The 7,167-nt window shown below is 33.4% G+C and overlaps 2 pseudogenes; one reads left to right on the top strand and one right to left on the bottom strand.

Annotated features, from left to right (window-relative positions):
• LOC115234811 overlaps window positions 1-2,506 on the top strand; it is a 5,797-nt pseudogene extending 3,291 nt beyond the window's left edge.
• A 56-nt stretch (window positions 2,507-2,562) lies between these two features.
• LOC115234812 lies at window positions 2,563-5,310 on the bottom strand (annotated as a pseudogene).
• Between the last annotated feature and the right edge of the window lie 1,857 nt (window positions 5,311-7,167).

The following is a 7,167-nucleotide window of genomic DNA, read 5'->3' as shown; positions in this document are numbered from 1 at the left end:
ATATCGTTAGTATAATAATAATAATCTCCAAAAAAATTAATCTTTTAAAGCAGTTTATACATATGTATATAAATATGAATGATATTTGTCTAGTCTTCGTGATTACACGAGATCAGAATCGGAGAGAAGTTTCGATGAATGCCAGATGAGACGTGCGCGGTTGAAGTCATTGAGCTTACAATTAGCTTATTTCAGTCCGCAGAATAAATCATTGGCTCAGAGCTTTTGGTACATGCGGACGAAACCGACTATCATCGCTTTTAAAACACCCACTCTCGAAACATGCGATTACGAATTCGATATATCGACCACTAGTAAGTTGTGGGGTGAAAAATTATATTTATTTGGAGATATGTTACGCAAGAAAAAGAACTGCTCCTAGAAATATAATAGAATGCAATAATGATATTCCATAATAATGATAATAATAATATTAATAATATAATAATAATAATGAAAAATAATCAATTATTTACGCTAATTAATTATATTTATTACAAACGATTTAGAATTTATGTTTTTATGTTAACATGTATCATTACCACAAAAATAATTTAAAATGCAAATTTTTATATACTATTTTTATTTGTTACATGTGTGTTTATACAGTGTCAAATGTAAATATGAATATGTGAATATGAGTGGAAATGAAATTTCCACGCCCACCACACCTACAGTGGCTATGCAGATTGCGGCAGAAGAAGGAAGATTCAGGATCAAAGTTTTTAACGAAGCTATGGATAGTTCAGAGAGTCTAGATTTAAAATCCGAAAGTTCTTCTGACACATCTATAAATTATCCCGTAAGAACACCATTGGAGGTATAAAGATTTTTTTCTAATTTTTATATAGGCTTTACGACATTTTCGTCAACTTTATGATTTTAATTAATAACCATAAATTTAATTAATAACCATAAATTGTTTCGTACAAATAATATCTCGTGTTATTAAAGATCTTTTTAGACGGTCCTTATGGTACACCGTCGAGCTACATCTTTCGTGCGCAACATGCTGTTTTAATCGGTACAGGAATTGGAGTTACACCCTTCGCCTCTATACTACAATCAATTATGCACCGATACTGGAAAGCGAGGCATACTTGTCCAAAGTGCTCGTTCACCTGGGCCAGTAAAATCCCACCTACTGTAATGAATTTACGAAAGGTGATTACACACATTTGCATTTCAATTTCCGCGTCTGCATTTATCAATCTTGGAATAATATTTACATGGATTCGTAAATATATTTTCATTGATAAATAATGATTAATATATTTGTGATAGAACAGAATGATAATGCATATAACGCAATTATGTAATAAGCAAATTAGTATAAAACAAAGCTCGAAATTATATTGTTAAATATATTAGAAAAGAGATAATTGTTTAATCATATTTACACATCAAAGTTTTTAACGAAGCTATGGATAGTTCAGAGAGTCTAGATTTAAAATCCGAAAGTTCTTCTGACACATCTATAAATTATCCCGTAAGAACACCATTGGAGGTATAAAGATTTTTTTCTAATTTTTATATAGGCTTTACGACATTTTCGTCAACTTTATGATTTTAATTAATAACCATAAATTTAATTAATAACCATAAATTGTTTCGTACAAATAATATCTCGTGTTATTAAAGATCTTTTTAGACGGTCCTTATGGTACACCGTCGAGCTACATCTTTCGTGCGCAACATGCTGTTTTAATCGGTACAGGAATTGGAGTTACACCCTTCGCCTCTATACTACAATCAATTATGCACCGATACTGGAAAGCGAGGCATACTTGTCCAAAGTGCTCGTTCACCTGGGCCAGTAAAATCCCACCTACTGTAATGAATTTACGAAAGGTGATTACACACATTTGCATTTCAATTTCCGCGTCTGCATTTATCAATCTTGGAATAATATTTACATGGATTCGTAAATATATTTTCATTGATAAATAATGATTAATATATTTGTGATAGAACAGAATGATAATGCATATAACGCAATTATGTAATAAGCAAATTAGTATAAAACAAAGCTCGAAATTATATTGTTAAATATATTAGAAAAGAGATAATTGTTTAATCATATTTACACTGTCATATATTCGCTAATTTGTTTATATTCCTTGTATTAAGTTTTCAAATTTAGAAAAATATTCTATGTAGGTGGACTTCTTTTGGATTAATCGCGATCAACGTTTGTTTGAATGGTTCGTTAACTTGCTGTCGCAACTTGAAATGGAACAGGCCGAGTTAGGTATCACCATGGAACGCTTTCTGGAGATGCATATGTACATCACAAGCGCATTACAAAAGAACGACATGAAAGCGGTCGGCTTGCAATTAGCGCTGGATCTCCTGCATGAGAAGGTCAGAGATCTTTATAATTATTTCGGGGGAGTTTATAAATAATTAAATCTCAAATTCATATTAGCAATATTTTTAAATTGTTCATCTCCACAATATTTCACAATATCATATTTTAATCACCATCGTCAAATAGGTAAATTAGAACCGGCTCTAGCGAATACATACACTGATAATCGAACAGTAATATATAAATAAATGCTTTTGTGCAAATTTTTAGTGTAATCACACGTACTCAAAAATCATTGCTCATCAACATAGATGCCTGATTGCAGTATGTTATGTTGAACTCGCAAGTATGTTGGTACCAAGGCTCACCGTCCACTTGCATGGCGCATGATCGCAATAATTTTATCTAAATGACAAATATTTATTACGTGTATAATTGTGCAGGTACGAGAAGATTATTGAAATTGCTAAAACTTTTAAATATACCTTCACCGTACTAGCTTGACCGACTCTATAGGGCAGGGAAACGCAACTAGATTTTTTGGCGGGCCAAATATAAAATTTGAGGTTGTACCGTGGGCCGCAGCAGCTATGTATAGAACTTATATTTTTTGCCTTCTTTGTATTACCCAGGAATCACCACCTGGAGGTGAAGCAAAATCGAACCATTAGGCCAATTTACACGGCCGCTCCAAACCGTCAGGTTTGGCGCGTCGCTCCGGTGCGTCGCTCCGGCGTGCCGCGCCGGAACGCGCGCTTGGAGCGTAATATAAAAAAGCATATACTCCAAGCGCGCGCGCCAGATCCGCAGGTTTGGACCATCCGCTCCAAAGTTGCAAGTTTTTCGCGTGGAGCGTGGCATGTCCGCCGGGCGGACAGTTCAGTGAGACGCACCACGCTACGCCAACCGCATCACTGATATCGTGCAGCTTTCAATCAAAATGTCTTTAAATTTTTTTTTGTACAAAGTCTTTATTTGCATTGGGACAAATTTTATGTTTGCAAAACTTAATAAGTTCGTGATACGCACGATTTTTTAAATTTTTGTTTTTGTAATCGTCTGATTTTATCTTCCACAAGCAGGGAAAACTTCTATAAAGTTCAATAAACTTTTCTAAATTGTCTTTGGACTACATTTTAATCACTATGTATGAACTGTTGCGCCGATCTGTCACGCCGATCTGTCACGTCGAAATAATGTGTCGAAACAAACGCAAAAGTCTAGACTGCAGTCTAGACTCGCGCGCCGGGAACGCGCGATTGGCCTTTGTTACGTCGGAGATTTTACGTGTACAGTTTTGGCGCGCGCGTCTGGAGTGTACGCTCCAAAACTGTGAGAAAAACTGTCCGTGTAAATGGGCCTATTGGTCCGGATCCGGCCCGCGGGCCGCCAGTTGCGTATCCCTGCTATAGGGTTTCGAGAGACCCACTTGCAACTGAGCCATGTGGAATGAAGAATAAAGTACTCCTGAACTCTCCTCATCTCTGTTCAATAACATATATAATAGTAATATTATTAATAATTAAATATTTGTCTATATCGATTATATTAACCTTCTGCTCCCATTTTCCATAGCTCGACACCAGCCGCCCAAGATGGAATGTTAAGTATCATTACGCTCTCAATGGAGAGCAATTCTACCTTCTTATCGTCCAAATAGACCACCAAACTTTTCTCGAGATCTTTGCATTCTCTTTCCACGACTTGTTGCGTACCGAAACACAAATATAATAACAGATACAAAAAATTAATTTAATTAATTAATTTAGTTAGATAATTTAATTAATTAAATTAATTAATTAAATTAATTAAATTTATTTATTTATTTAAAACGAAGAAATTACTTTGTTAAATATCCTATGACTGAAGAGGTAAAATCGGCTCTCCCTTGTGCGATAAAAATTCAAAGTAACTTGTGCGTTGACGCCCACGCTTATGTAATTGTACATAAATAAGGTTTGATGCGAACCTCTGCATCCTAGACCGCCGTATGGTTTTATCATCACGGACCACTTAAATCACACAAGCTTCATATACATCTAATTAAACGGTAATGTAAAAAGAAGCGCGTATATCTCACTTTTTTTATCATGTATGTACCTATCAAGCATCACTTTCTCCGCAGCTTACATCTTGTTCAGGATCTCTATGGGATCCAAATCCGAATCGTGTTCCTTTCCCCATCCTAATACTCTAGATAAATCATTGCCTGTCCCCAAAGGAATTATTGCTATAGACGAAAGAGGCTGTATCGTATAAAAACATTTGTTTGTGCTCGTATTTATAAGCAAGTGGAAGTATGTAATTCATATTAAAAAAAGGAAAAAAGAATTTATATATACCTTTAACTCAAGTTTGTTAATAGTATTCAGTAACCAGGCGATGATTCCATCGCCACCGGCTACAAGTATGGTAGATGAGGTTTTTCCTAACAAACAATTGGCACCATTCGAAAGCAGCGACCGGATCGCGCTCAGCTAAGTCCATGATCTGCGTGGAGTTTAACAATCTTCTGAATAGAGATAAAATTTGGCCACCGTCATTGTTCCCAGATTTTCTATTTCCCGCACAAAAAAAGAATTTTGAGAATACGTATATTTCGAGCAATTTTTATTTTTTATTGTTGATCTTCTTTTTTATTTACCTACAACGATGATTGGATTCCAATCAAGCCAATTCGGCGGTATAATAGAACGAAGATGTAACCTGCGTCTCATTGTGCTACGTCGATTTATCACTTCCAAACTTCCTAGCGGAATAATCATTAATTTAAACTTTCCGAAATCACATATCTGAAAAGCAAGTATACTTGACTTTCCCAACCTGTTTTATTTTTATGTGATGAACGAAACAAAAAGCGTTATTGCTATAAAAACAGCAAAACACTATTCATGCACGTACCTAACAAAAAATGGAGGCGTAAAAGTCAGAGATTTAAGGGCTCTGGATTCCAAGTCTTGCAACACTATATCCGCAATAGGGGAAAGAGGAGATCCCATAGGGGTACCAAACGTTTGTTGGTAAATTACACCGTTAAAGGTGAAGTAGGTGGAGTTTAAAATCAATCTGACCGCTATAATGAATTCAGGTCTTGATATAGTACAGTTTGTAGAAATATAGTTCCATCAGGAATCATATTCGTAGAAACACGTCTAATCACTCAGTTATTACCAATCAAAGAATCACATACAACCACGATTTCGACTGGAATAATATAGAAATATTAGATAATGAACCACACCTGCATAAAAGACTGATTTTAGAAGTTTTACACATAAAAAGACAGAGGACTAGGGACGTGTAAAGTTAGCACCCCGACATAAAAATTTTGTAGTTCCAATTAGAGTTCCAGCTTCCTTTTGAAGAGTTTTAGAGTTCTTTAATAATAATTTAAAAAGTTCCGGCGATTTACGTCATTATAATAGCATTTAAAAAATGGGGTGCTAACTTCACACTCGATTTCAAGATCAAATAGTTCTGAACAGCTCATTTGCTTTGTTTTTACGTCCTCTAGAGTTGCTGACAAATAAATAATATTTTTGATTATGCAAAAAAAATTTTTTTTAAATAAAAAAAAATTTTTTTTCTTATTAGTTCTGATGATTAATTACAATTTCTCTATGTATTTTTAGGAGTTCCTGATAATTTTTAAAACAATTTTTGCAACAGAAACTTAAAAATACAACTTTAAAATAATCACCGTTCCATAACACGATGTTCAGATTTCAACTCTTATTGTAACAATTTCAGGATATATAGTTAGTACTTTAAAAGGTATAAAAGTAATTTTAATGACCAAAAGCGATTCGATTAATAATTAAAGTTATTCGACTCGGAAGAACCTCGGTGTCGAATTTTTCTAACAAGTATCGATAAAAATTATTTTAAGGAGTTCAAATAGTTCTCGCGACAGATTTGGTTAGTACTTTAAAAGTTATAAAAGTAATCCTAATGATCAAAAGCGATTCGATTAATAATTAAAAAGTTATTCCACTCGGAAGAACCTCGGTGACGATTATTTCAAAGTATTGATGAAAATTATATTGAGGATTTCCAATAGTTCTCGCGCCAGATTTGGTTAGTATTTTATAAGTTATGAAATTAATTCTAATGATCAAAAGCGATTCGATTAATAATTAAAAAGTTATTCGACTCGGAAGAACCTCGGTGACGATTTTTTCGAAGTATTGATGAAAATTATTTTAAGGAGTTCCAATAATTCTCGCACCAAATTTGGTTATTACTTTAAAAGTTATAAAAGTAATCCTAATGATCAAAAGCGATTCGATTAATAATTAAAAAGTTATTCGATTCTAAAGAACGTCGGTGTCGAATTTTTCGAAGTATCGATAAAATTTTTCCAAATTTTTTACGATCAAGGTAATTATTAATCGAATTGCTTTCGGTCATTAAGATTACTTTTATAACTTATAAAATACTAACCAAATCTGACGCGAGAACTATTAAAACTCTCCAAAATAATTTTTATCGATACTTCAAAAAAATCGACACCGAGGTTCTTCCGAGTCGAATAACTTTAATTATTAATCGAATCGCTTTTGGTCATTAAAATTACTTTTATACCTTTTAAAGTACTAACTATATATCCTGAAATTGTTACAATAAGAGTTGAAATCTGAACATCGTGTTATGGAACGGTGATTATTTTAAAGTTGTATTTTTAAGTTTCTGTTGCAAAAATTGTTTTAAAAATTATCAGGAACTCCTAAAAATACATAGAGAAATTGTAATTAATCATCAGAACTAATAATAAAAAAATTTTTTTTTTATTTTTTATAAATTTTTTTTGCAAAATCAAAAATATTATTTATTTGTCAGGAACTCTAGAGGACGTA

Source organism: Formica exsecta, unplaced genomic scaffold (genome assembly GCF_003651465.1).
Source record: "Formica exsecta isolate Colony F162 unplaced genomic scaffold, ASM365146v1 scaffold208, whole genome shotgun sequence".
Classification (NCBI taxonomy): Eukaryota; Metazoa; Arthropoda; class Insecta; order Hymenoptera; family Formicidae; genus Formica; species Formica exsecta.
This window is presented reverse-complemented; position numbering and strand designations above follow the sequence as displayed.